At 47.2% G+C, this 26,061-nt stretch overlaps 1 protein-coding gene across 3 annotated transcripts in view; it reads left to right on the plus strand.

Annotated features, from left to right (window-relative positions):
• TMEM229B (transmembrane protein 229B) overlaps nucleotides 1–26,061 on the plus strand; it is a 64,232-nt gene that overhangs the window by 9,625 nt on the left and 28,546 nt on the right. Inside the window, exon 1 of one of the 3 annotated variants that reach the window (XM_011949732.1) lies at nucleotides 8,632–8,914. The exons of 1 other annotated variant lie outside the window; for it this stretch is intronic. The gene's annotated coding sequence lies outside the window, so the exon portion shown is untranslated. Of the gene's footprint in view, nucleotides 1–8,631; nucleotides 9,277–26,061 lie in introns of those variants that run through there. One more of the 3 variants, XM_011949731.1, reaches the window with a different exon arrangement.

Raw genomic sequence — 26,061 nt, forward strand, 5'->3', positions numbered from 1 at the left:
GAAGTTGGCTGGGTGTGGTCCATTGGCTGGACTGCAGGAGGTTCTGGGTAGGAGTGGCATAACTTCAAGGAGAAAATCCTGAGCCTGTGTTCCTTCATCTACCCCTTCTCACTCCTCCACAGCCACCCATGTTTTTCCACACTCCTAATTGCAGCACAAGAGACCCTCATGACCTGACCTTTGGCATTCTTAGAGTTCTGGGCACCAGCCAGCTCAATTCAGCCTGGTGAAAAATTAGCAGTTATGACATGGATTGGGGTCCAGTGGGCCCAGTGTCTTCCTAGAACATGAATTTGGATGTAAATAGTAAAAACAGAACCAGGTTTGGTGGCATGCACCTGTAATCCCAGCTACTCACTAGGCTGAGGTGGGAAGATTGAGCCCAGGAACTAGGGGAACATATGAGATTTCACTTATTAAAAAAATAAATAGCAAAAGCCCAAGGTTGTGAGAGAGTATTAATCTCCCATTAAACAACTACAGGACATTTACAAGGTCAAAATGGGTCTCTGAGCAGCCAGTTCCTTTCTTAGCCTATCCACTCAGAACACAGACATGTAGTTCCAGAACAAAGGATTCATCCCCTCTGTGTTCTTGCTTTATGTCACTGGAAACCCTCTTTGTGTTACTATTCTTCCCTCCCTGTTCTCAGATCCCTCTACTGTATTCCCTAGAGAGATCACAGCTCTATACCTGACATTACTGCCCATGGATATGAAGAAAAAAAAAATTCCTCCAAAGATGTTGTTTCCCCTTCCCACGTCTGTTCTTTGCTGAGGGAACTAAGAGAAAGCAGATCTTGACCTAAGCTGTGGGCAAGAAAGAAAGGCAGAGTCTTTTAACAAAAAGAAGTGTGTATTTACAAATACTGGTCAATCTTGAGCCAAAGCCAAAGTTTAACCTACAAATAAGATATGGTAGAGATACAGCATGGCCACAGAAACAGCCCCATTGTAGAACACAAATAATCGCACACCTTCCTCTGTGTGGAGGTGTAGAATCTAAAGCAATTACTTGGAGCACAGGGTAATGCTTTGTTATAGACCATCTTGTATTGCTCTCATCTTCCAAATGCCTAGGTTTCATTCTTTGCTACCTGTATAACCCTACCTGTATAATCCTTAGCACGGTGTATAGAACGTTAATCGTTGTTGAATTGAATAACAAGTTGAATGACTTTTTTTCCTAGCACTGTGCTGTTTTGAGGACAGGACTCCTCTTTTTTCTTTTCTTTTCTTTTCATTTCTTTTCTTTTCTTTTCTTTTCTTTCTTTTTCTTTTTTGAGATGGAGTCTTACTCTGTTGCCCAGGTAGAGTGCAGTGGTGCCATCTCTGCTCACTGCAGCCTCTGCCTCCTGGGTTCAAGCAATTCTCCCTGCCTCGGCCTCCCGAGTAGCTGGGATTACAGGCATCCGCCACCACACCCAGCTAATTTTTGTATTTTTAATAGAGACGGGGTTTCATCATGTTGGCCAGGCTGGTCTTGAACTACTGACATCGTGATCCACCTGCCTTGGCCTCCCAAAGTGCTGGGATTACAGGCATGAGCCGCCGCGCCCAGCCTGGGCTCCTCGTGAAGTCAGAAGCCCAGTTCTCAAAACAGCACAGTGCTAGGCAAGAGAAGACACTCAATACACATTTGTTAATTAATTGGCATCTGAGACTAATTGAACTAATTCCCCGGACAAGATAGTCTCTGGGATCATCAACGCTTTGGGCTTCTGCAGCCTTTCCTGAAGGTGGCAGAGTTCTAGCAGGTCCAGGACAAGGAGGGTAAAAAGAATAGAGATGGGGTTTGCCCCACCCTCTACAAGGCAGTGGGCACAGTGCCTCACCGCCCGCCCCAGGCTTAGCTGTCTCTCAGCCGGCTCTTATGGGAGAAACCTTTTGACTCAGATCTACAAAAAGAAAGATTTTCCCATTCTACCCCATCCCAGGACCTAGCTGTGACTTGGATGAGAATGCTGTGATACAAATTCTTAACCTATTAATGTTGCCAAGTCCCAAGATATCCTCCTGCAATCACTGTGTCTGGCTGAAATTTCTCTTTGAACTGATATAGTGAAGTTGGGACAGGCACACAGTGTCCCCCCGGGCAGAGTGGCTTAGATAGCAGCATAAAAGCTTTTAGTTGCAAAGCCTTCTCATAACCAGGCTCGCCTCAACAATACTCCTTTGTCCCCCCTCAGACGACTAAGCTTCTTGTATCCTGGCAAAGGGAGGCACAGAGGGGAGGTGACCAGCTTGGAGTTTGGATTTTAATCTCTAGGGCAGAAATTCTTTTAAATTTGCCCAGCATCTGGGCTGACTGCTGAGAAGGAAATGGGAGCAGTAGAGTGGGAGAGGAGGGGGTACGGGGATATGTGTGGAACCGGGCTCTCCCACACAATCCCCAACTTTCTTTCTTTCTTTCTTTTTGAGGTGGAGTCTCACTCTGTTTGCCCAGGCTGGAGTGCAGTGGCACGATCTCGGCTCACTGCAACCTCTGCCTCCCAGGCTCAAGCGATTCTCCTGCCTCAGCCTCCAAGCAGCTGGGATTACAGGCGCGCTGCACCACACCCGGCTAATTTTTGTATTTTCAGTAGAGACCGAGTTTCACTATGTTGGTCAGGCTGGTCTTGAACTCTTGACCTCGTGATCCACCCACCTCGGCCTCCCAAAATGCTGAGATTAGAGACGTGAGCGACCGCGCCCGGCCTAATCCCCAACTTTCGTAGTCAACTCTGTCCTCCAAAAGATTTACGACCTTCACAGTTAAACCTATACTTAAAAGTATGAGGTGATGTGATTTCAATGTGTGTTCTTATTCTCACTTTGATTTATTTTAGCTTTGGCCTTTTCCTGTCTTACGGCCTTTTCCTAACTTACTGTGCTCTTCATTTTCAGGCTCAAGGTGTTCATGAATACCATATAGTACTTATCCACTGGATTTTCTTTTTGATCATGAAAAAAAGAGAGATGACAGGGCCTTTAATATCCCCAAAGTAGCAAGACACTTTATTTTGAGTCTTCTATGAAAGTACCTACATACCCCTTTCCCACATGGACATATGGATACCAAAATCTTCTGATAAACCCACAAGACTTAATCATTTCCCCTGGGCCTAATGCCTCTTCTGCCTCCACTGGTACCCCTTTCCGTACTTCTGTGACATTTTATAAATATTCAAAGGTATCCTTAGTAAACTTTTGCATTTGCTTCCCCTATCACAATGTACTCATTCCTGAGCATAGCTCTCAGCTGTGCAGAAGTCTGACTTTGTAATGTAATTTATGAAGTTACCTAAATGTAAATTATGGACTTTGGGTGATAATGATGTGTCACCCAGCTCTATACCAACCCCAGCATAAGAAGTGATATTATTCAACAATCTACATCTTCCTGTCCTGGTACTTTTCAGAGCCTCTTACTGCTTTCCTGAGGCTTACCTGTTTCTCCATTCACCTTCTCTCATAGCCAAGAACTTTACAGAGAACAACGATGAGATACAATTACACACCAATTATAATGACCCAAATGTGGAAATACTGACAAGATGAGGATGTGAAGCAACAGGAACTCCCATTCATTGCTTGTGGGAACGCAAAATTGCTACATCTGCTTTGGAAGACAGTTTGGAAATTTCTCATAAAGCTAAACATACTCTCACTACACAATCCAGCAATTGTGCTCCTTGCTATTTGCCCAAAGGACTTAGAAATTTATGTCCACACAAAAACCTGCATACAGTTAATGGCAGCTTTATTCTTAACTGCCATAACCTGCAAGCAACCAAGATGTCCTTCAGTAGGTGATGGGTAAATAAACTGTGGTACATCCAGACAATGGAATATTATTCAATGCTAAAAAGAAAAAGCTATCTAGCCATGAAACGGCATAGAGGCAACTTAAATGCATATTACTAAATGAAAGAAGTTAGTTTGAAAAGGCCATAAATGGTATGATTTCACCTATATGACATTCTGGAAAAGGCAAAACCGTAGAGCAGGTGAAAAGATCAGTGGTTTCAGGGGTTAAGGGGGAGGGAAAGATGAATCGGCAAAGCACGGAGGACTTTTATGGCAGTGAAAACATTCCATATGATATCATAATGATGGATATATGTCAATATGCATTCATCCAAACTCATAAAAAGAACAACACCAAGAGTGAACCCTAATGTAAACTCTGGACTTTGGGTGATAATGATATGTCAAGGCAGCTTCATCAGTTGTAACAAATATACGACTGTGGTGGGGGATTCTGATAATGGGAAGTCTATGCACGTGTGGAGCAGGGGGCTATGGGAAATCTCCATACTTTCTTCTCAATTTTGCTGTGAACCTAAAGCCACTCTAAAAAATAAAGTCTAGGTCAGGCATGATGGCTCACGCTTGTGATCCCAGCACTTTGGGGGGCCGAGGTGGGAGGACCACTTGAGGGAGGAGTTCAAAATCAGCCTGAGCAACATAGGGTGATCCAGTCTCTACAAAAAATAAAAGAATTAGCCAGGCATGGTGGCATATGCCTTTAGTCCCAGCTACTTGGGAGGCTGAAGCAGGAGAATCGCTTGAGCCTAGGAGTTCAAGGCTGCAGTGAGCCATGATTGTGCCACTGCACTCCATGCTGGGTGATAGAATGAGAACCTGTCTCAAAGAAAAGTTAAAAAAAAAAAAAAAACTTACAGGGCCACTGAGTCAGGTACAAATTCTCTGTGCTGCTTGCTTCCCCTTGTCCTGGACATTCACTGTTGGGGGGCTACTCGGCAGCCTTTCCCTTCTTGTAGTAACAGCCCCTTAATTCTTTCACTGTTTGCCCCTACTCAGGACGATGTGCAGTGCCTAGTAGGGCTTACACCAGAGTATCCAGGTGGACCCTTCCCTGCCCAAGAGGGAAGGTGAATGCAGGACTCAACTTAGGCAAATTTGACTCTACGCTTGAGCAGAAGTGATGAAAAGATTGGTGTCTAGTTGCTCTGGCAGCACAGCCCCGAGGAGACCCTTGATTACTTCCCATTACCTAGATTCCCAAAGCTGGCCTTGTGCTGTGCTAGTCCTTTCAAGTTTGTTTTGCTAGCATTCCCTTTAAATATGTGAGCCATCTGATCATATTCTTTTCCAATGAAATTTTTTTTTAGACTTAAGATAGCTAAAGTCGGTTTCTATTGCTTGCAGTCGAAGAATCCTGCGTGATCTGGGTTCACACTCCTTAGCCTCTTTATGCCCCTTTCCTTCCTATTTCAAGAAGGGGCAGTTGCAAAGAAACTCCCCCTGTTTTCAAATGCTGGCATTCTCACCAAGACCATATCCATACGTCCCATCTCCCAGTTCTTTCCTGCCCAGTTTGTTTTCCTGTAAAGCTGATCCAAGTAATTCCAAATTCAAGATTGGCTTCGACTTCAATGCTTCCTCTGCTTCTACCTCACTTCTTGTTTTCTTATGATAGCATCTACAACAGACTGCATGTGATCTTCTCTTGATGTCCCATTTCCCTGCTCCGTCTCCCTCCCAGACCCTTTCTGATCGGGCTGCAGGTTAGTTCCTCCACTGGAATCCCCCTCTTGAGCCACATCTCTCCTGACTTGTGGTCAGAGGGCAGCCCCCGGGAACCAGTCCTCTCTAACAAGCATAAAGAAATCTTTCTGATTCCCTTTGAAAGTAATCAAGAAAATTACTTATGGGGGACAAGAACAAACCCTTTATGGCTGGTTTGCTTTGGGGGAAGGGCAGAAAAGTTCTTGCCTTTCAGAATATATGTCTAAGGACCTAACATGTTCGAGGAACTTTAGAGATATAAAGATACTTTAAAGACTCTTCTTGTCCTTGCTGGGTGGTGGAAGAGAGATGTGAAGGGAGCTACCACTCACTGCCTACCATGGCAGGGCCTTTACATGACAGGGTGGAGCTACTGCCACTTATTACCTATGTATTATACTATGTGCCTGGCACTATGATAAGCACCTTATATGCATTCTCCTACTTACTATTACAACTGGCCTGGACTTGGATATTATTGCCATTTCCATTTTGCAGATGAGAAAAATAGGCTGAGAAAAGTTAAATGAACTGCCTTAAGACATCCAACTAAGATGGAGAGTCTGAACTCAAACCCAGGTTTGCTTGAGCAAAGCCTGTCTATTCCTGGCTCATGCCACTGCACTGCTCCTCTTGCTTTGACAAGACACGAAGGCAAAGCAGGGGCTGGTATCCTTTGGTGTGTGTTAGTGCAGCAGGGGTGGTTTGTCCCAGGCCCCTCCATCTTCGTCCTGTACTTGAATCACTAGAACCATGATTACTGTGCCTCCTGCACCCAGGGTCACCCTCCTCACCCCTTCCCACAATTCTGTATGTAAGTTTCAGCATTCCTTGGGTGAAAAGCCAGGGAGGGCCCTCACTGTTACAGATGCTATTTTAAAGTCCATTTCTACAGCAGATTGCTCCACCCTGTGCACGCCTGATCTTATGTCAAATGTTCTTGATCTAAATAGAAAGGAGCTTGGAAGTGGTAGCGGAAGACCCGAGTTTGCACTGCATTCTGCCTTTACTAGCAATCTAACCTTAACCAAACCATACAACCTCTCTGAGCCTTAATTTCCTCGTTTATAAAATGGTGATAAAAATAGCTGTCCTACCCAGAGAGAGAAAATACGTCAATTGTAAGGCACTGCTATCTAAACTTTTTTGGGAAGAAATGATCCCTAACATAAAGAATAAGGAAAACCCAGGTCATGGATTTAAGTTCATGGGAGATCTGGAGAAAGTAGAGGCTGGATGATGCCATGCATTGCGCCTTAGTTCCTAACCCTTCTTTCTGATTCTCTAACTGATATCTTGGCTTCTACAATAGAGCTTCTCTGCTAAAGGATGAAAATATTAATATTATATATTAAAATATTTTTCTTTGACTTCAATGTTTATTTTTTGCTTCTGAGTTTAAAAGAAATTCAAACATTTTTGCGGGTCCCTAAAAATATTGTGAGCACTGAGCCCCACGCCTACTGTGCCTCATGCATAAGGTGCCAGGAGTTCAGATCTTCCGAAGCCTTTCCAGCCCATTGTGCTTTCCTCTGCGCAATGCTGCCTCCCAGAGCCTGGGGGAGAGCCAGTTGCCAGCCGCCGGCCACAGCTAGAGAAGGAGATTAGGCGTACTATGCCTCCGTGGCAAGGGGGCACAGGGGATGACCTTTTTCATCAGGTAGACCTTGCTGCTAGACTAGCTGCTTCTCGCCAACGTGTCCCTGAGACACTGTCTCCTGCATCTCTGACAGTGTACTAGGGACAGCCCACATGCCTGCCTGTAGCCCTGACTCTCTCCCTTCTCCTGCCTTATCTCCAGCAAAAAAACAAATTTTCCTGTTATCCAAAGCCTACTGTGTGCTGAGAATATTACATGCGTGATGTCCTTGGGTCATTATACTATACTTACAATGAGGCAATATCTCCATTTTACAGAAAAGGAAGCAAACTCAGGGGGAAGTCTAGAGTTCCTGCCACTGGTAGCACATGGCTGTCTACTTCTTGTACTTGTTTGAGGAACCCAACATGACTCCCTCTGCCACCATCAGAAACCCACTGCTTTCCTTCTGAGAAGAATGGCTTGACCAGCCCAAGAACAGGATATGTATGGGGATGGACTTAGAAATTCCTTGTCCACATTTCCTACTCCCAGCTTTGAGAGGCACCTTGGTTGATCTTTGAGTATTCTGGCCAGGGACAGGAGGTTGGTGGAAGACCTACGGCCCCATCAGACAATTAGAGGAAGACACAGGATCAGATTAGGGTTACGTATTAGGTTCAGACAGGAGGAAAGCAGCCTAGTTTCTTGCCCAGAATGGGGCAAGAGCAGCTGGATGAACCATAGGATCTTTTTCTTAGAAGACTCTGTGCTGCCTTGGACTTCTGAGAGCTTTGTCACTGGTGCATGTTACAAAAAGGGGAAAGAGCTTCAGCCTCTCTTGTCATCTCTCTCCTCATTTCCCCCCTCCCGCTAGGTTGAAAAGCAGCCATTAGACCCCTCAGATCAGGCCTAGGCATGCAAAGGGTTTGCAAGAGAATTAGAAAGGGTACTCTCTCCGGATGGGTTAGTGACAAAAGGACACCCCCAGAGGGTGTTATAAATTTTCAAAATGCCCTTTCCTCTTGGCTGAGGCACCCAGTGCCAGGACCTAGGCTTGGCGTGGGAATGGGGGCTGGATGTCATTCCCACTCCCTGCTCAGCCTTTCTGCAGGACCCAGGACCAGTCCGAGGGGCCTGTCTCAAGTCAGGGCCCTCAGCTGCTGATTTCCTGTGTTCAGCATCGTGGAATTTCCAGACTTTCCAGATGGCATTCATTATTTTCCACCTCCCAATAAAAGAATCTAGATTGACTTCTGAAATAACATATTCTCTGTAATCTTTATGGTATAAAGCAAATCATGAGCCTTAGAGGTTCGAGCTTTGCCTTAGGCAAATTCCTTAACTTCCATAGGCCTCAGTTTCTCCTTCTTGGAAATGGGGATAAACAAACGACCTTACATGGCTGTTTGCATGAACTGACGGCAGGGTCCACAGTGCTGGCACAAGGTGGGTGGGTCTGCCATACCACGTAGTCCGTGGCCCTCAGGTAGCCCAGGCCTGCAATGATACCCACAGTGGATGTTGCACGCCTGGTCCCAGCTACAAGCTCCGGGCCTGACAGACACTCAAATGCAGGCGGGTTGGTTAGGACAGGGAGGGCCGAAGAGCCCTGCACTGCAGCCACCTGCACCGCGGCCCAGGCAGGGGGCGTGCTCCTAGACGCCCGTGGCGGGGCCGACCCCGGGCTGTGGGAGGCTGCGGGGTCGGAGCGGACAGCGGGCCGGGCCGGCGAGCGGGCGAGCAAGGAGTTAAGCCGGGCGGCAGGGCGAGCGCCTGTCAGACGCGAGCATGTGCAGTTTGCAGCGCATCCGTACTATGGGTGAGTGCCGCCGCCGCCGCCGGGGGCTCCATTCCTCCCGGGCAGCGGCGGCTGCAGCCCCCCTGCCCCTGCGCCGCCGCGGCGGACGCCGACACACAATGCGGGACTAGGCGCGGCGCGGGAGTGCCAGGCGGCGTGGGGGTGCCAGGCGGCGTGGGGGAGGCACGGCCCGCAACTCCGCGCGGGGGGAGCCGGAGCGCCGGGTTTGGGGGCGGGGAGCAGGCGGCGCAGGAGAGCGCCCCGAGTCCCGGCGCGGGAGGAGGAGCGGGAGCCAGCCCTGGAGACTGCGCTCCTGGCCGCACCTGCTCCCGGCAGGCGGCCAGCCCTGCCCTGCCCCTGCCCACGGCCCCTGCCCCGCACCGGTAGGTACCCCAATGCCCGCAGACAGGCCTTTCCACCGCCGGGAGAGGTGGCCGCGCGGGGCCGGCAGCCCCGAGCACAGGGGGCGCGGGCGATGGGGACGGTGATGGAGAAGACCGGGCGACCGGACTTGGGGCTCTGGCTGATCCCGCTTCCTCTTTGCTTTCGGTTTCGAGGCTGCTGCCCCGGTTCGAGAGCGAGCCGCAGATTAGATAGATGGTGCGCCCGGGCTTGGATTCCCTGCGGGGGATGGGCGCACAGGGGGGCGTGTTGAGGAAGGGGGTGCGCGTTGGCAACTTTCCCCGCCTGAAACAAAGGGGTGTCGGGGGAAGCGAGGGGCAGCGGAAGGTTGACACCTCCTCTTCTTCCGGGCGGAGAGCACCCAGGAGGCCACCTCAGGAGGTTGGAAGGGGGTGACAGTCTGAGTGGAAGCTGGGGAGCCAGGGCTTTGGAGTGGGAACCACGGACCCTCCTAGTTAGAGGCTGAGGACTTTGCTGAAGGGAAGGGAACGCTGCCAAAAGGACCCCGCAGCCTTCTCCCCAGGGTGCATGGAAAAACTGGGTGATGGTGGACCCCACACCTAGACGCCCTCGACTCCCCAGGTCCGTGTCCCGGGGCCCAGCCCAGCCCCCTGGCTGCCAGCTCTTCACCTGCCCTCCCTGATCTCTCGTCCTCCGTGAAAGATGCCTGGCTGAGATGGGAAGTGTTACAGCCCGGTTCCTGGCAAGGGTAGGGAGACATTGGCCTCTTTCCCAGGTGTCTTCCTTTCCCTCTTTCTATGCTCAGTCAGAAACCAACCCCCTTCCCTTCCTTCCCGGGACTGTCTCCTTTCTTTCCCCAGGGTTTCCCTGGGGGTGTTTGGCTGCCTTAGGTACAGAGCTTGGAGGTAGGAGGGCAGGGTGTTCAGGCACTGCTCAAGGCTCTCCCTGGAGGGAAAGAGCAGGACCCCAGGGAGCTGTCTGCTGGTGTAACCTTGGGGCTCTGCTCACCAATTCTCGTGTGTTCTCAGCACCCTAGTAATAAGTGAGCTGTTGCCGTGGCTATCAGCCTTGGGTAATTGAGAGGCCTGAGTTTCTCTCTGCTGTTCCAGGAAGAGGGGTCAAGGGAGGGCCAAGCAACCTGCCTTGGGGGTGGTACAGTGTCTTTCTCTCTAGAAAACAAATGGGCCAGTTTCCAGGTCCCCGGTCCTTGGCCTTGTGTCTCCAGGAACAAGGTGCCTCCAGTTCTGTGCTGGCTTACATGTGACCACCAGCTCCTATCCTGTGGCAGGACAGCCCTTTGGGAGCTCAGATTTTTTTCCCTGGTTGGAAGACAGATACATCTGCTTGCCTGTGAGACAGAAGGCACTGGAGGGCCCAGGACTAGTGGAGGACTCTCCCGCCTGCTCATGTGAATGAGCTAATGATACAAGTAGCTTGGGCCAGGGTGGGCCTGCCAGGACACTTTGCTCTAGAGACACCTTGCTCAGGGGTGTGCTGAGATGACTCTTAGCCCCCATCCCTCAGTTTTGTGTTTGGAGACAGATATAGGCAACTGGAGAGAGAGCGTGGCAGGCGTTGGGTGAGGACGACAGGCTTTCTTTAGTGTTGATTTTGATCACTTATAGGTACAGGAGCAAGGGAGGTTCCAGGACCAATAAGGAGTAGCAGGAGAAAACTGAGTCCCCTGAGCTATAGATTTGTGGCCCTGCAATTTGTGGCTAAAGTCAGATGCAGGTACTAGACCAGAGAAGCACAGCTAGGCCCACTCCTATGGACCTTCCCACTCTAACAGGGCAGGCAGGGTTGATTATCACTCAAGTCCCCATTGGAGGGGCTTTATTGGTTTATCCCAAGCTGTTTATTCGGAGCTGAGAGTAATGATATGGAGGCCCGACCTCCGAGCCTCCAGTGGTGAGAGGATGTACTTTTCTGTGGCATGTTCCCCAAATATACTGATGGGAAATTGATAGTCTCCTAACTTCCTGTTTTGAAGTGATGAGGCATTAATTTTTACATTTATAAGTGAGTTAAGACCCTCAAGTCCTTGAATGTTAGATATTAAATGAGTTAATGAGCATTATACTGTGTTTATTTTGGTTGTATCAGATTTACATATTGTTTCTAAAGGGAAAGGTGTCATTTTACAGGAAGGGACCAAATTACAGCTTTTGTGGTAGGCAAAGCTCAGTGTTGGTTTTAAAAGTGTAGTTTTTATCAGAAAAGCTCTTGCTGCGGCACTTAAGCAGCAAGTGTTTTTTTCTGCCTACCTCCCAGGAGCTCCTTCCTGGTGGACTTTTTCGTGGTAGACAGTTTCCAGCTAGAATGTTAGTGACTGTCAGCCTCTAGTTTCTGAGGAGGGTCTCCAATGATGTTGGGGACTCTGATGTCATAAGGAGAGACCTGGGTAAGGGCAGTAGAGTGAGGCAGCTTGATCTTATCGGCAACTATATCAGATCTGGCTGTCCTTGAGGGGAGGGAAGGGATAGCTAACCCTCCCAGAGCCTGGCTGTTTTCAAGTTTGTATCCTTTTACTCTTCTCCTCCCTCCTCTCCCCACCTCCCATGTACAGATAAGGTGGTTTGGGTATATTTTTCAATTGCAGAAACCTTCCTTTTAAGGCGAGGATAATCTCTGACCTGGCAAAGTCTTATCTCCCTTTGTGGCAACACCTAGCTAAGGTGGGAATATCAGACGGGATTCTCATGTTCTGAGCTGAGGAATTTCAGCCTCTGTTGGCCAGATCTTCTTCTTACTCTACATCACTTCTCAGAAATCAGGCTTTGTCTTTGAAAAGTAAAGTGAAAGCTGATTTCTAGGGAAGGGGTATGAGGGGGGCACTTTTGGTTTGCTTGCCCTTAGGGAAACTGAGTCCCACTGAGAGTTGGCACACTGGCTGTGGTGTGTGAGAATGCATGTGTTGGGGAAGTTTTCCTTTCCTGGGATTTAAGGGCATTTAAAATCAAGTACCTGAGTAGATCCATAGGTTATACTTTTCTGCTATAAGATAAAGATGCACTTGTAGAATTTACATACCAGGGTGTTTGGTTCAAGATGTGTATTTGCCTCAGACTTTGAGCTGTGGGATGCCCCATGCTGCTGTGATTCAAGGAAAAGGCAGTGGTTTGCACCCCGAGACACACATCCATAGATAGAACTGAGGCAAAGTCAACCATCACATTTCCAGGCTAGAAAAGAGGGTTTGCTCCTTTCCCTGTTTTCACATTCATCAGGCTGCATTTATACGTAGTGTGGACTTCGGCTCTCCTCCCCTGTGAGGCTACACTTCATGTTCATTTTAACATCAGTTCCCCTATGTATAAATGTAGTGGAGTTGAGGTGACAGAGTGATGCTGACCCCCTGCTCCTTCAAAGGATGGTTCTGAAAGGCGACTTTCCACCCTCCTCTGATTTTGGTGCTTGCACTTACCTTTGGATCACAATCCAGTCTGGCAGTTTGAGGAGCAACCAAAGTCATTGACAATTTGCGTTTCTGAACATCCAGCTTTTCACCGTCCTTTACTCTGCTGGCTCCCCAGTAGGGAGTTTAATATTTTTTCAGGATTCTTGCCTCCCAGTGTGGCTGGTATTGTAGAAGAGACAGCATCTTTGAAATGAGGGCAAACCGTCTACACCGACGGGTCTCGGGTCCTCAGATTGCTCCTTCCGGTTGCTCCATCTTCTAGAAGCATGACAGTTTTTTTTGTTGTTGTTGTTTTTTGTTTTTTTAAATAAGACTTCAGCTTTCAATTAATGTAGGGAGAGCTAATAAATATGAAAAGATGAGGGGAGAGATCACTTTCTGCCACTCCTTTGCTTCCCAAAAGCCCCTCATTCAGAACATACTGGATTATCCACTTCTGACTGCTTTTGCAGTTAGACTTGAATGACGAATGCCATCTAGCTGGCCCATTCATTCATTGTTTCCTTTCAGTTATTAAGAGGCACCCCTGTCACATGAGCTTCTGGAATGATCTGTTTCCATCGGAAAGGTCACTCACCCTGGGTTTTAGTAAGGCCTTGACATCAGCCCTGAGGAGCTAGGGATGCCGGCCAAGGAGATTGAAGGGCCACAAAGAGAGGATTCTTTTCTAGACTTCTGAGGGGTGATTCATGCTTCAAGATAAAATGTGCTTCCTGGGGCTCCATGGTTTCATTGCTTGCACAGTCAGTGGAGGGACAGGCCCTGGTGCAGCGAGAAGCCCACCTTGCTGACAATAACTGCCATTCTTCAGAGCACTGACAGGGACTTGTTTTCAGCCCACTGACAACCCCCATCTCCTTTTTCATTGCTATCCTTGGCCAAACCCCATTTTAGTCCCTAAGTCCTTAGGATCTCTCTCCTCCTTGTTCCCAATCAAAAAGGCCTTTTCGAAGTCAGGAATAAGGCAACCAGAGCATTGGTCTTACTTTCATCTACTTTCTTTCTTTTTTTTGAGGCGGAGTCTTGCTCTGTCGCCCGGACTGGAGTGCAGTGGCCGGATCTCAGCTCACTGCAAGCTCCGCCTTCCGGGTTTACGCCATTCTCCTGCCTCAGCCTCCCAAGTAGCTGAGACCACAGGCGCCCGCCACCTCGCCCGGCTAGTTTTTTGTATTTTTTAGTAGAGACGGGGTTTCACCGTGTTAGTCAGGATGGTCTCGATCTCCTGACCACGTGATCCGCCCGTCTGGGCCTCCCAAAGTGCTGGGATTACAGGCTTGAGCCACCGCTCCCAGCCTCATCTACTTTCTTAAAGAAAATATGGACAAGAAATATCATTACCACTGGGCAAAACACAATAGAGGTTCCAGATTTTTGTCTTGTTTCCTTTTTTTTGTCTTGGCATAAGCAATGAGATGACCTTCTTATACTGACCTATAGATGCTGTAAAGCTTTCATATAGCCTGCACACATGGTGAGTGCTTATTAAATCACCAGCTGTGGTACTTGGATGTGATCAGATACCCTGATTTCTAGGTCATTGGGCAATGATTCGTTTGTGTGTGAGCTGATGGTTGGCAAAGGCTTCAGGAATCAGGAAATCTGGGATCCCTCCCTGACTCACTCACTTGTGTGACCTTGGACAGCCCATTTCAGCCCTCTGAGACTTAATTCCACAAATAGAGCTTCAGCTGGCTTCAGTGATCATGGCAATAACAATGACAGCCACCGTTTATTAGGCTAAGCATTTACATATGTTGTTTTCTCACAGCAGTGAGATAGCTACTATTAATTATACCCATCTAACAGCTGGAAACACTGAGGCTCTGTAAGATAAAGTGATCACACATATCATACTGCTAGTAAGTGTCTAAACTGGGACTTGAACTGAGATCTATCTGATTCTTTTTTTTTTTTAATAAAAAATATTTCTAGAGATGGGGTCTCTCTCTGTCACCCAGGCTTTAGTGCAGTGGCACAGTCATAGCTCACTGCAGCCTTGAAATCCTGGGTTCAAGCGATCCTCCTGTCTCAGCCTCCCTAGAACTACAGGCATGTGCCACCACACCTGGCTACTTTTTAAATTGTTTATATGGAGACAGAGTCTCTATAACTTCCTTTGTTGCACAGACTGACCTCAAACTCCTGGCCTCAAGCAATCCTCCTGCCTCAGCCTCCCAAAGTGCTAGGATTACAGGGATGAGCCACATTTCCCAGCCAGTCTGAATCTATTGTGTTTTATAAGCTTGGATCAGATGATAGAACAAATGTTTGGGAGAGGGTAAAAGTGGAGGCAGTATAGGTTAACATATAAAAAGGAGAATTGACCGGGCACAGTGGCTCACACCTGTAATCCCAGCACTTTGGGAGGCCAAGGCGGGTGGATCACCTGAGGTCAGGAGTTCAAGACCAGGCTGAGCAACATAGTGAAACCCCATCTCTACTAAAAATACAAAAATTAGCTGTACATAGCAGCTAGTGCTTGTAGTCCCAGATACTTGGGAGACTGAGGCAGGAGAATCACTTGAACTTGGGAGGTGGAGGTTGCAGTGAGCTGAGATTGGCCATTGCACTGCAGCCTGGACAAGAGCAAAATTCCGTCTCAAAAAAAAAAAAGAGAGAGAGTTGATGTGGATTAAACACAACTAGTTAAAAGGAGACAGAAGTACAGATTCTTATTTGAAAAACATCATCTCAATGAATGTTCAGTAAGGAGAGGTCTGTACCCTGCAGTAGGGAAGTAGACCAGATGGCCTGGGAGTTACTGTAAAGGGAACATGCTTTCTGCTTGGCATAGGAATATATCTCATAAACCCCATTTAATTTTGATACCAAAATTTTCCTCTTGCTTAACGGTCTGTTTGGGCAACATTTTTCTTTCTGTTATCCTACTGTCACTAGTCATAGAAGCTTATCTTTGCAGATTCTTGACCCCAATCTTCATCCTCCAACCTAGTTTCTGGGCCCCGGATTCAAGCAATTCTCCTGCCTCAGCCTCCCGAGTAGCTGGGATTAGAGGCATGCGCCACCACACCTGGCTAATTTTGTGTTTTTAGTAGAGACGGGATTTCTCCACGTTGGTCAGGCTGGTCTGGAGCTCCCAACCTCAGGCGAACCGCCCGCCTCAGCCTCCCAAAGTGCTGGGATTGCAGGCTTGAGCCACCATGCCCAGCCCAGTCATTACTCTTTTCACCACTTCAGTGGGGCACCAGAGAGGTGGTGTCTGTACACCCTTATACTCACCATTCCAATGTCATGGGGAGCAACCCTTATGTCTTGTCTTAAAACGTAAACTGAGCCAGGCAGAGTGGCTCATGCCTGTAATCCTAGCACTTTGGGAGACGGAAACAGGAGAATCCCTTGCCAGTTCAAGACTAGCCTAAGCAACACAGTGAGACCTTATCTCTACACAAAATTGGCTGGGCATGGTGGCGCATGTCTGTACTCCCAGTTCCTTGGGAGGTTGAGGTGGGAGGATCACTTAAGCCCGGGAGGTCAAGGCTACAGTGAGCTGTGACCGCACCACTGCACTCCAGCTTGGGCAAAAGACTGAGACCCTGGGGACTCCAGGGCCTGCTTCAGTCCAGGATTCTTCCCCCTATCCCTGCTCCTCTGCCACTTGGGTCTCCAGAACTTGTGGTCTCTGGTTGGTATTTTTTTGTTTTTGTTTTTTAGAGACAGCATGTTATTCTGTCACCCAGGCTGGAGTGCAGTGGCACAATCATAGCTCACTGTAGCCTTGAACTCCTGGGGTCAAGCAATCCTCCCACTTCAGCCTCCTGAGTAGCTAGGACTATAGGTGCACCACCTATATTAGCACCTTGCTAATGTAGCTGATGCTTTCTGGGCAACTCAATGTTAGTGAGAATATACCCCCTCTGTTGCCCTAACTACCTGAAAGGGCAAGGCTAAGCCATATACTCAGCCCAGGGACTCAGGGGACACGTCTTCTTTGTTCATGGAATTGGGCTAGGGCTAGGCTGTCTTCAGTTCCCTTTGAACAAGTCTTTTTCTTTCTTTCTTTCTTTTTTTAAATGGAATCTGGCTTTGTTGCCAAGCTGGAGTGCAGTGGTGCAATCTCGACTCACTGCAACCTCTGCCTCCTGGGTTCAAGAGGTTCTCCTGCCTCAGCCTCCTGAGTAGCTGGGACTACAGGTGCACGCCACCACCCCCAGCTAAGTTTTGTATTTTTAGTAGAGATAGGATTTCACCATGTTGGCCAGGATGGTCTCGATCTCTTGACCTCATGATCTGCCTGCCTTGGCCTTCCAAAGTGCTGGGATTACAGGCATGAGCCACCACACCTGGTCCAAACAAAGCCATTTTCTAAGGACCCTTGGATTATTTCATTCCTTGGTACATCTTCTATTTTCATTTCATCATATTCAAGGTTGAGGAGCAAATGAGTTCCCATTGAACCCACCAAACCAATATTTTCCATCCCTGCCTATCTTATGTTCTCCTCAGCTCTTATTCCCCTATCTCCATTATTTCTAATGGTGGTACCATGCTACCGGGGGGATGAGAGGTGATTTCATTTGGTACAGGGACAAACATTTCATTTTAATAGCTATGTTTCTAATGAGTATAAAGAAACATGACTCATTGGAATGTACTCATCAAGCAACTTAATTTTGCCTCCCACTGTCTCTTTATGTTTATCCAGTGGGATTAGTTCTTTCCCTGGTCTAGGGTGAAAACTTAGGCCCTGTAACTTTTCTGGTTATTCATAGGAGAAGGTTCTGTGATCACTTTAAGTGCATAGTCTCAACTAAGTACATAATATACCCAATCTATGAAGCAGAGTCTCATGGAAAAAACTAAAAAATAAAATAAAATAAAAATACATCTACTCCTTTGTCACTGGACTGGGAGGGGCAGGAAAGTGCTCACTGGGTACATTGTCTGCTGGTTTCCAGCTTCCTGGTCCATATTTTTATCAGATTCTCAGAGAACCCTCCCTACCCTCCCAATCGCTGGGATATCTCACTTCTATTGTCTTGAAAAGAGCAAATTATCACCAGATGAGGTGACTTACACCTGTAATCCCAGCACTTTGGGAGGCTGAGATGGGCTGATCACCCGAAGTCAGAGTTCAAGACCAGCCTGGCCAACGTGGCGGAAACCCTGTCGCTACTAAAAATACAAAAATTAGATAGGCGTGGTGGCAGGTGCCTGTAATTCCAGGGAGGCTGATGCAGAAGAATTGCTTGAACCCTGGAGGCGGAGGTTGCAGTGAGCTGAGATTGCACCACTGCATACCAGCCTGGGAGACAGAGCAAGACTCTGTCTCAAAAAAAAAAAAAAAAAAAGCAAATTCTCCTCTATTCTAGATCATTGCTCCTTCCTCAGCCCCTGAAATCCAGTGGTTCACCTCTCTAGCCTCTTTCAGCTAAAGTCCTTCAGTCTGCCCAAGGGGCCATCTCAGAGAAGACCTGCTCTGACCTCAAGCCAGCCCACATTAGTGCATGTGGCCCGCATTGGTCCAAGGAAACAATGACACATCCCTGGGCGCAGTGAACCTGGGAAGGCAGGCTGACCCCAGCTCAGCAGTCTCCCTTGGCTCCTCCAACAGCAGATGGCCAACTTGTGTCCCATCCTTTGGATGTCTCAATAGGTGGTCAGGTGCAAGTCCACCATGTCCTCCCAGTTGGAGGGGACAGACATCAAGTTTCCTGAGCGGTCCTGGTGAATCCCCCTCTCACCAACTTGATAGGAGGGCCAGTTCTCTATGGGGATAGGGTGAGATATCACAGCACACTAACAGCAACCCCAAAGTTCCTCCACAAAGATTCTTCCCCAGTCCCTGCCCATTCTGACCGTCTATACCCTCAGCTTGAGAGAGGGGCCCTTGCGCACCTCTTTTGAAAATGCGCGTCCTTCTCTGGTGTCACACTTACGCACATTATACCTGTTGCATCTTGCTGCCTTAGTTAAGACTTTTTGATTTAACATCTTGTTATATGTGTATCATCAAAACCATCATTGTCACAATAAGCCCATGATTTCATGGATATTATTGCTTAGAATAAGGCTACAGTACATATTTAACTGAAAAAAAAACTGACTTAAATAAAAAGGTTAATGACAACAACTGACATTTATTGATAACTTATAATGCCAGGTTGCTGTTTGTAGTACAGTAAACATGCTTTCTCACTTAGTCCTCATGAGGAAGTTACTTATATTTTCTCTATTTTACAAAGAAATAAACTGAGCCTGAGCACAGTGGCTCACGCCTGCAACCCCAGCACTTTGGGAGGCTGAGGCAAGTGGGTCACTTGAGTTCAGAAGTCTGAGACCAACCTGGCCAACATAGTGAAACCCCAAATTGACTAAAAGTACAAAAATTATCCGGGCATGGTGGTGGGCGCCTGTAATCCCAGCTACTCAGGACGCTGAGGCAGGAGAATCGCTTGAAGCCAGGAAGCAGAGGCTGCAGTGAGCCGAGATTGCACCACTGCACTCCAGCCTGGGTGACAGAGTGAGATCCTGTCTCAAAAAATAAATAAATAAATAAAATAAAATAAATAAATAAATAAGTAAAAATTAAAAAATAGGCCGGGCGCAGTAGCTCACGCCTGTAATCCTAGCACTTTGGGAAGCTGAGGTGGGCGGATCACGAGGTCAGGAGTTCGAGACCAGCCTGGTCAACATGGTGAAACCCTGTCTCTACTAAAAATACAAAAATTAGCTAGGCGTGGTGGAGGGCGTCTATAATCCCAGCTACTCGGGAGGCTGAGGCAGGAGAATTGCTTGAACCCGGGAGGCGGAGGTTGCAGTGAGCCGAGATCGCACTACTGCACTCCAACCTGGGCGACAGAGCTAGACTCTGTCTCAATGAATGAATGAATGAAAAATAAATAAATAAATAAATAAAGTGAGGCAGAGAGGTGAAGCAGCATGTCCAAGTCACATAATTGGTGTCAAAGCCGGGATTCGAATGGAAAGAATCTGACTCCAGATTGTGAAAGAATCTGACTCCAGATTACTAATCTGACTCCAGAGTACTCCAGAGTACCACCCTCTGTCATTTCCCATAGGGCAATGAATGGGTAGCCATGCCGAGTCATGAAGGTGGCATGCAGGGATGGGAAATGCTACCTTCGGAGATAATTGACATCCTTCGCCCTGGCATTCAAGCTCTCCATAGCCTTTACATTCTTTTCCAAAAGTATCTCCCCAGCACCCCCAGGAGCTCCTTCTATGCCCTTTCCCAGAGCCTAATCCACTTGAACAACTAATCTGGCATACACACACCCACCCCTGCTTCAGTTGTTCCAATGCCTGAAGGGCACTCACCTGCCTTGCTGCCTACCCAAATTGTAGTCCTTTTAGAAGCCAGAGACCATTTCTGCTGCAAAAGTGCATTTAAACAAAACCACTTCTGTTAGGATCTTTTAACTACTCTTATGATTTATCACCAGGTCACAATTATTATGTGCGTTTATGCAAAGGGCAGTGAACAAGAGTTGGCAAACACAGATCCTGATCTCTTCGTGCAGTGCCACTATCTGCTTGTTAGCATCCGGTTATCTGCTTGTCTGCTAACTTATGCAAGGCTCTCAACTTCTCTGAACGTTGGTTTCATCTTTAAGGGGTGGGTCCAGATGATATTCCTTCAGTTTTTTAATATTCCATGGTTGTTTTGCTTGCCATATTGTCTCCACTAATTTTTAAGCTCCTGAAGGCTAGAACTCTGTTTTGTGTATCTTAATACATTTCAGGACCCTGTACAAGGTTTTACACACAGAAGGCATTTAATAAGGTTAGTTGGTTGGCTGCTGGGAAATAAGCCCTGTGACCACTCTGTTTTGGCCTTGACTGACCTTTAGAAACCACCTTCTGGGGCCGGGCACGGTGGCTCATGCCTGTAATCCCAGCACTTTGGGAGCCATGGTGGGCGGATCACCTGAGGTCAGGAGTTTGAGACCAGCCTGACCAGCATGGAGAAACACCATCTCTACTAAAAGTACAAAATTAGCCAGGCGTGGTGGGGCATGGCTGTAATCCCAGCTATTTGGGAGGCTGAGGCAGGAGAATTGCTTGAACCTGGGAGGTGGGGGTTGCAGTGAGTCGAGATCATGCCATTGCACTCCAGCCTGGACAACAAGAGCAAAACTCAGTCTCAAAAAAAAAAAAGAAGAAGAAGAAGAAGAAGAACTCACCTTCTGGGTGATCACCAGCAAGGACTTTGCAGTTCTCTTTTTAGCACACATTTATAACAAAAGTTTGGGTCCTATCTGTTGCATTTTTTTCTTTCTTTCTTTTTTTTTTTTTTTGAGACAGAGTCTCACTCTGTTGCCTAGGCTGGAGTGCAATGGCACGATCTCGGCTCACTGCAACCTCCACCTCCCAGGTTCAAGTGATTCTCCTGCCTCAGCCTCCCAAGTAGCTGGGACTACAGGCGTATGCTAACATACCCGGCTAATTTTTGTATTTTTAGTAGAGATGGTGATTCTCCATGTTGGTCAGGTTGATCTCAAACTCCTGACCTCAGGTAATCTGCCCACCTTGGCCTCCCAAAGTGCTGGGATTACAGGCATGAGCCACAGCCTGTAATCAGGCATGAGCCACAGCCTGTTGCCTTTTTCCTTTGGGAGACCTAACGTCATGCTGTTAAGGCCCACAGTCCTTTCTCTGCAATTTTGAAATCTGAAGCACTATAAAACCAAAAGCTTTTCTTTCACTCAAGTGACGGCAAAATCTGACTTGGTCTAACAGAGGCTCACACCACACAGTATGAATATTCATAGATGTCACCATAGAAACATGAATGTGCTTGATTAGTGGGTGCTGCCCCAGACCCTGCTGTGAGGATTATGTAATTTATGATATGTGCTCCACATTACCTTTTTAAAAATCTTTAAAATTCTGAATTCCAGGGGTTTTAGATAGGGGACTTTGGTGCTATATGACCTTCCTCAACAGAGATGCCATTGGCACTGGAGTGGGACAGGTCTTTGGGCTCTTCAAACATTACAGAACCTCACCTGGGACCCTGCCTCATTGGCCTGTCCCTAATCTCAGCCCTGGCTCCAATATAACTATAGCCTGTGGCCATGGCTTACCAACTTGATTTTTAAAAATATTATTTATCTTGGCTGGGTGCAGTAGTTCATGCTTGTAATCCCAGCACCTTGGGAGGCTGAGGTGGGAGGATCACTTGAGCCCAGGAGGTCAAGGCTGCAGTGACCTATGATCATGCCACTGCACTCCAGCCTGGCCAACAGAGCAAGACCCTGTCTCAAAAATAAATAAACGAAAATAATAAAATATCATTTATCTTGATTAGTAAATATTTTGGCACTCCCTTAAATTTTGTGCCTGAGCTGAGTGCCTATCTTGTCTCACTCTAGTTCTAGCCTGTGGGTCAATCCCTCCATTTCTCCTAACCCCACTGTCGTGACTCTCGAATGAACTGGTGTGTCCTCAGGGTGGGGGGGACTTGCTGGAGGTTTGCACTTCAGTTTAAGCTAGTTGGGACCTGTTGCCCCTAGGCCAAGTTAGTTCATGCGGAGAAGCTGGTTCCTAGAAGCATTTTCTTTGTTGTTATTATTATTATTTTTAACCTCCAAGTATACCTGGAGGCATTTCCTATACCTGGATGTTTCTTTGGATACCAAATGAACATTGTTCCTCTACTTTCATCTGGAAGGTGATGCAGCTACTCATTTGAGTCAATTTGCTGGTTAATTCCTATAGCTGCTTTGACTGGATGTTTTAAAACTTTAAAAAATATCCAAATGCACATGGAAAATCATAAAAGCAACACAGAAATGCACAATAATGGAATCTAAGGTGTTCTGTTGTGTTTTTTATTTTGTTTTGTTTTGTTTGAGACAGAGTGTCGCTCTTGTTGTCCTGATTGGAGTGCAGTGGTGAGATCTCAGCTCACCTGCAACCTCTGCCTCTTGGGTTCAAGCGATTCTCCTGCCTCAGCCTCCTGAGTAGCTAGGATTACAGGCATACACCACCACGCCCAGTTAATTTTTGTATTTTTAGTAGAGACAGGGTTTTACCTTGTTGGCCAGGCTGGTCTTGAACTCCTGACCTCGTGATTCACCCACCTTGGCCTCCCAAAGTGCTGGGATTACAGGTGTGAGCCACCACACACGGCCTCTTGTTTTTTATTTATTTGTTCTTTTTTAAGAGACAGGGTCTCACTCTGTTGCCCAGGCCGGAGTGCAGTGGTGTGATCATAGCTCAAGGGATCCTCCCACGTGAGTAGCTGGCACTAGAGGCAGAGACTGTACCTTTATTTACTTTTTTGATGCAGAAACTGTACAGGAGCTATGACTGAGAGTCACAAGTGTCAATGGAAGAGCCAGGCCTAAAAAGTCCTGTTTCTGGACCTTCCACTGGCCAGGAGACCACTCCCCTCCTTAATCCTCAGCTCCCAGGTGTCCTCAGATGGTGGAGGACCCATGAATCAGCTATCCTCTCAATTGAAGGGCATATATATATTTTTTTACCCTTTGTTCCTGTTTAGCAGTGGTGGTCATACTTGTGGGAATTGAGGCTGCATTTCCCCCACCATTAAATAACCAGCCCTTCTCAGAGTCTGAGCCGTAAGTATTTCTGACACTGCCTTTTTAACCTATTGGAGGTCTTCTGGGATCATCACTTCTCTACCCCTATTCCTGTCCATGCTTCCTCACGATATAGCATTTTCCATAAATATACTAAAGCATCCTCTTACATACTGTTTACTCATCTTCTTGTCCATTAAGGAAGATATTCCACAGACCAAACCTGGCACCTATTTATTTGACTTCATCTAAACAATCTTTGCCTCCAGACATTGAAACATTTATGATCTCCCTGGCCTCTTCAGATAACTTGTGGTCTTCTACCTATTGTCATTACGCTGGAAAATGCTGAGATGTAATGTAATTTGAATTAGTCAGGGAAATGAAATTTCCCAAAGGTGCCAAACTGAATAGTTTTCTTAAGCTCCATAGGTTGACTACATTGTCTGTGTACCTAGCTGATATCAATAAAAGACCTTTAGTGGGGCACAGTGGCCGCTGCCTATAATCCCAGTGCTTTGGGAGGCCGAGGCAGGAGGATCACTTGAGGCCAGGAGTTTGAGACCAGCCTGAGCAACATAGCAGGACCCCATATCTACAAAAAAATTAAGAAATTACCTGGGTGTTGGCCATGTGCCTGTAGTCCTAGCTACTTGGGAGGCTAAGGCAGGAAGATTGCTTGAACCCAGGAGTTTGAGTTTATGGTGACCTGTGATCACATCGCTGAACTCCAGTCTGGGCAACAGAGCAAGACCTGGTTTCTAAAATTAAATAACTAATACAATAAATAAAGCCATTGCCTTGGCTGGGCTCAGTGGCTCCTGCCTGTAATCCCAGCACTTTGGGAGGCCAAGGTGGGTGGATCACCTGAGGTCAGGAGTTCAAGACCAGCCTGACCAACATGGTGAAACCCTGTCTCTACTAAAAATACAAAAAAAAATAATCAAGCATGGTGGTGTGCACCTGTAATCCCAGCTACTCGAGAGACTGAGACAGGACAATCACTTGAACCCAGGAGATGGAAGCTGCAGTGAGCCGAGATCGCCCCACTGCACTCCAGCCTGGGCGACAGAGGGAGACTCCGTCTTAAAAAAGAAAAACCAGCAACAACAAAACACATTGCCTTTATTCTGAGAGATTGATCACTTGAAGCCACCTTAATTCTGCTCACTCCTTCGTCTTTCTTGGCATTGCAGTTTCCCTTGCTTTTAGGGCACATTATCTGAAATGGTAGCCTTGTCTTTTATTTAGTAAATATTTGTAAATATAAGTTTTTAAGAGTCAGTATAATGCCTCAACCATACTCTAAAGGAGAAAGAAATAAGGGAAAGTTAATTATAATACTGTAGGGGTCAAAGCAAAGTCTCCCCTTTGCCTTCTGAAGGTTTGCTGAAAAATCAACTCACAAAACTCAGATTAATTGGAGAAAAAGCACATAAACTCTACTAATGTGTGTACGGGGAGAACCACAGAGTGATTGCCCACCCTCCATCGTGGCTCAGAAGCTTACAGAACGTCTTGGCAAACCAGGTATGGGAGAGGGGCAATGAGGAATTCTGTTGCTGGGTAATAAAAGATTACGAGGGAGGAACGAATGGATCAGGAACAGACATTAACTTGTAAAGGGTCTGTTCAGGTGTGGTTTTCAGATGTGGTTACATTCTTGGTCTTACAGAGGAGAAGAAAAAACAATTGTTCTCTTTGGTGGATCTGCATCTTAGGCAGATAAAGGAACTTCAGAGAACTTCATCCTCCTTTGGGAGAGTTGATGGGTAGTGGGGAGAAGGTCAGAGAGACCTGGAGGTATTGGTTTCTGAGCCCCAGCAGTACATCATTATGTATTCTAATATGTGCTTGCTTGGGCACAACCATACAGAAGGTAGAAGGATGCAGTCAGATGCTTGAACCTTTGCATAGACTCGCCGAGAATGTAACATCCACAAACACCCACAAGATACAGGTGTATTGTGTGAGTGACTCAGATACCAGGAGAGGTGCTGCTGGGGTTGACGTGACTTTCCAAAATGCTGAACCATTCCTGGTAAAGCTCCAAAGAACACAGAGTACAGTATCCCCTCCAGTTTGCATGCTAATGGTGTTCCTAGACAACTCAGCATGTGTTAAAATCGTGCAAAACCCCGCTGTGTTTATTTTAGAAAGGGAGTTCGAATCTTGATATAGATAATTATAAATGGACGTTTTACCTCTGTGATGTCCAGTAGAACGTTCCAAAGTCATGTGGGAGAGTTCTTTTGTTGGCCGTGTGGGAATTGCATTCCAGGTGTCCACTTGTAAGTACCTGTGGCATTCCCCACCTACCATGGTGCTGACAGAGCTGCCCTTCAGCTCTTTCTCATCCCGGCACTGGAAGGAGGGCCCAGGACAGCGATACCTGCGTTCTCGGCCTGGGCTACCGTGTCTCAGTATTTGTATGACCTTAGGTAGGTTACACTTAACTCCACGTGCCTGGGTCTCCTCTCTGTAAAAGGGATGACCGTGACACATGCTTCTGGCCTAACCTCGGGACGGATGCCCACTGTGCTGCCCTCCTGCGACCCCAGACAATCCAGGGCATCCGTGTGTGCCCACAGCATATACCCTATCCACGAGGTCTCCCTCGCTGTGATTTCTCCTTACTATTTAAACATCCTTAGGTCTCTCTTATCTTGAAAGAGAGAGATAGAGAGAAAGAAAGAAAGGCACGGTGGCTCACGCCTGTAATCCCAGCACTTTGGGAGGCCAAGGCAGGTGGATCACCTGAAGTCAGGAGTTTGAGACCAGCCTGGTCAACATGGTGAAACTCCATCTCTACTAAAAATACAAAAATTAGCCAGGTGTGGTGGCAGGCACCTGTA

The sequence above is a fragment of the Colobus angolensis genome, unplaced genomic scaffold (assembly GCF_000951035.1).
Source record: "Colobus angolensis palliatus isolate OR3802 unplaced genomic scaffold, Cang.pa_1.0 Scaffold3, whole genome shotgun sequence".
NCBI classification, from domain to species: Eukaryota; Metazoa; Chordata; class Mammalia; order Primates; family Cercopithecidae; genus Colobus; species Colobus angolensis.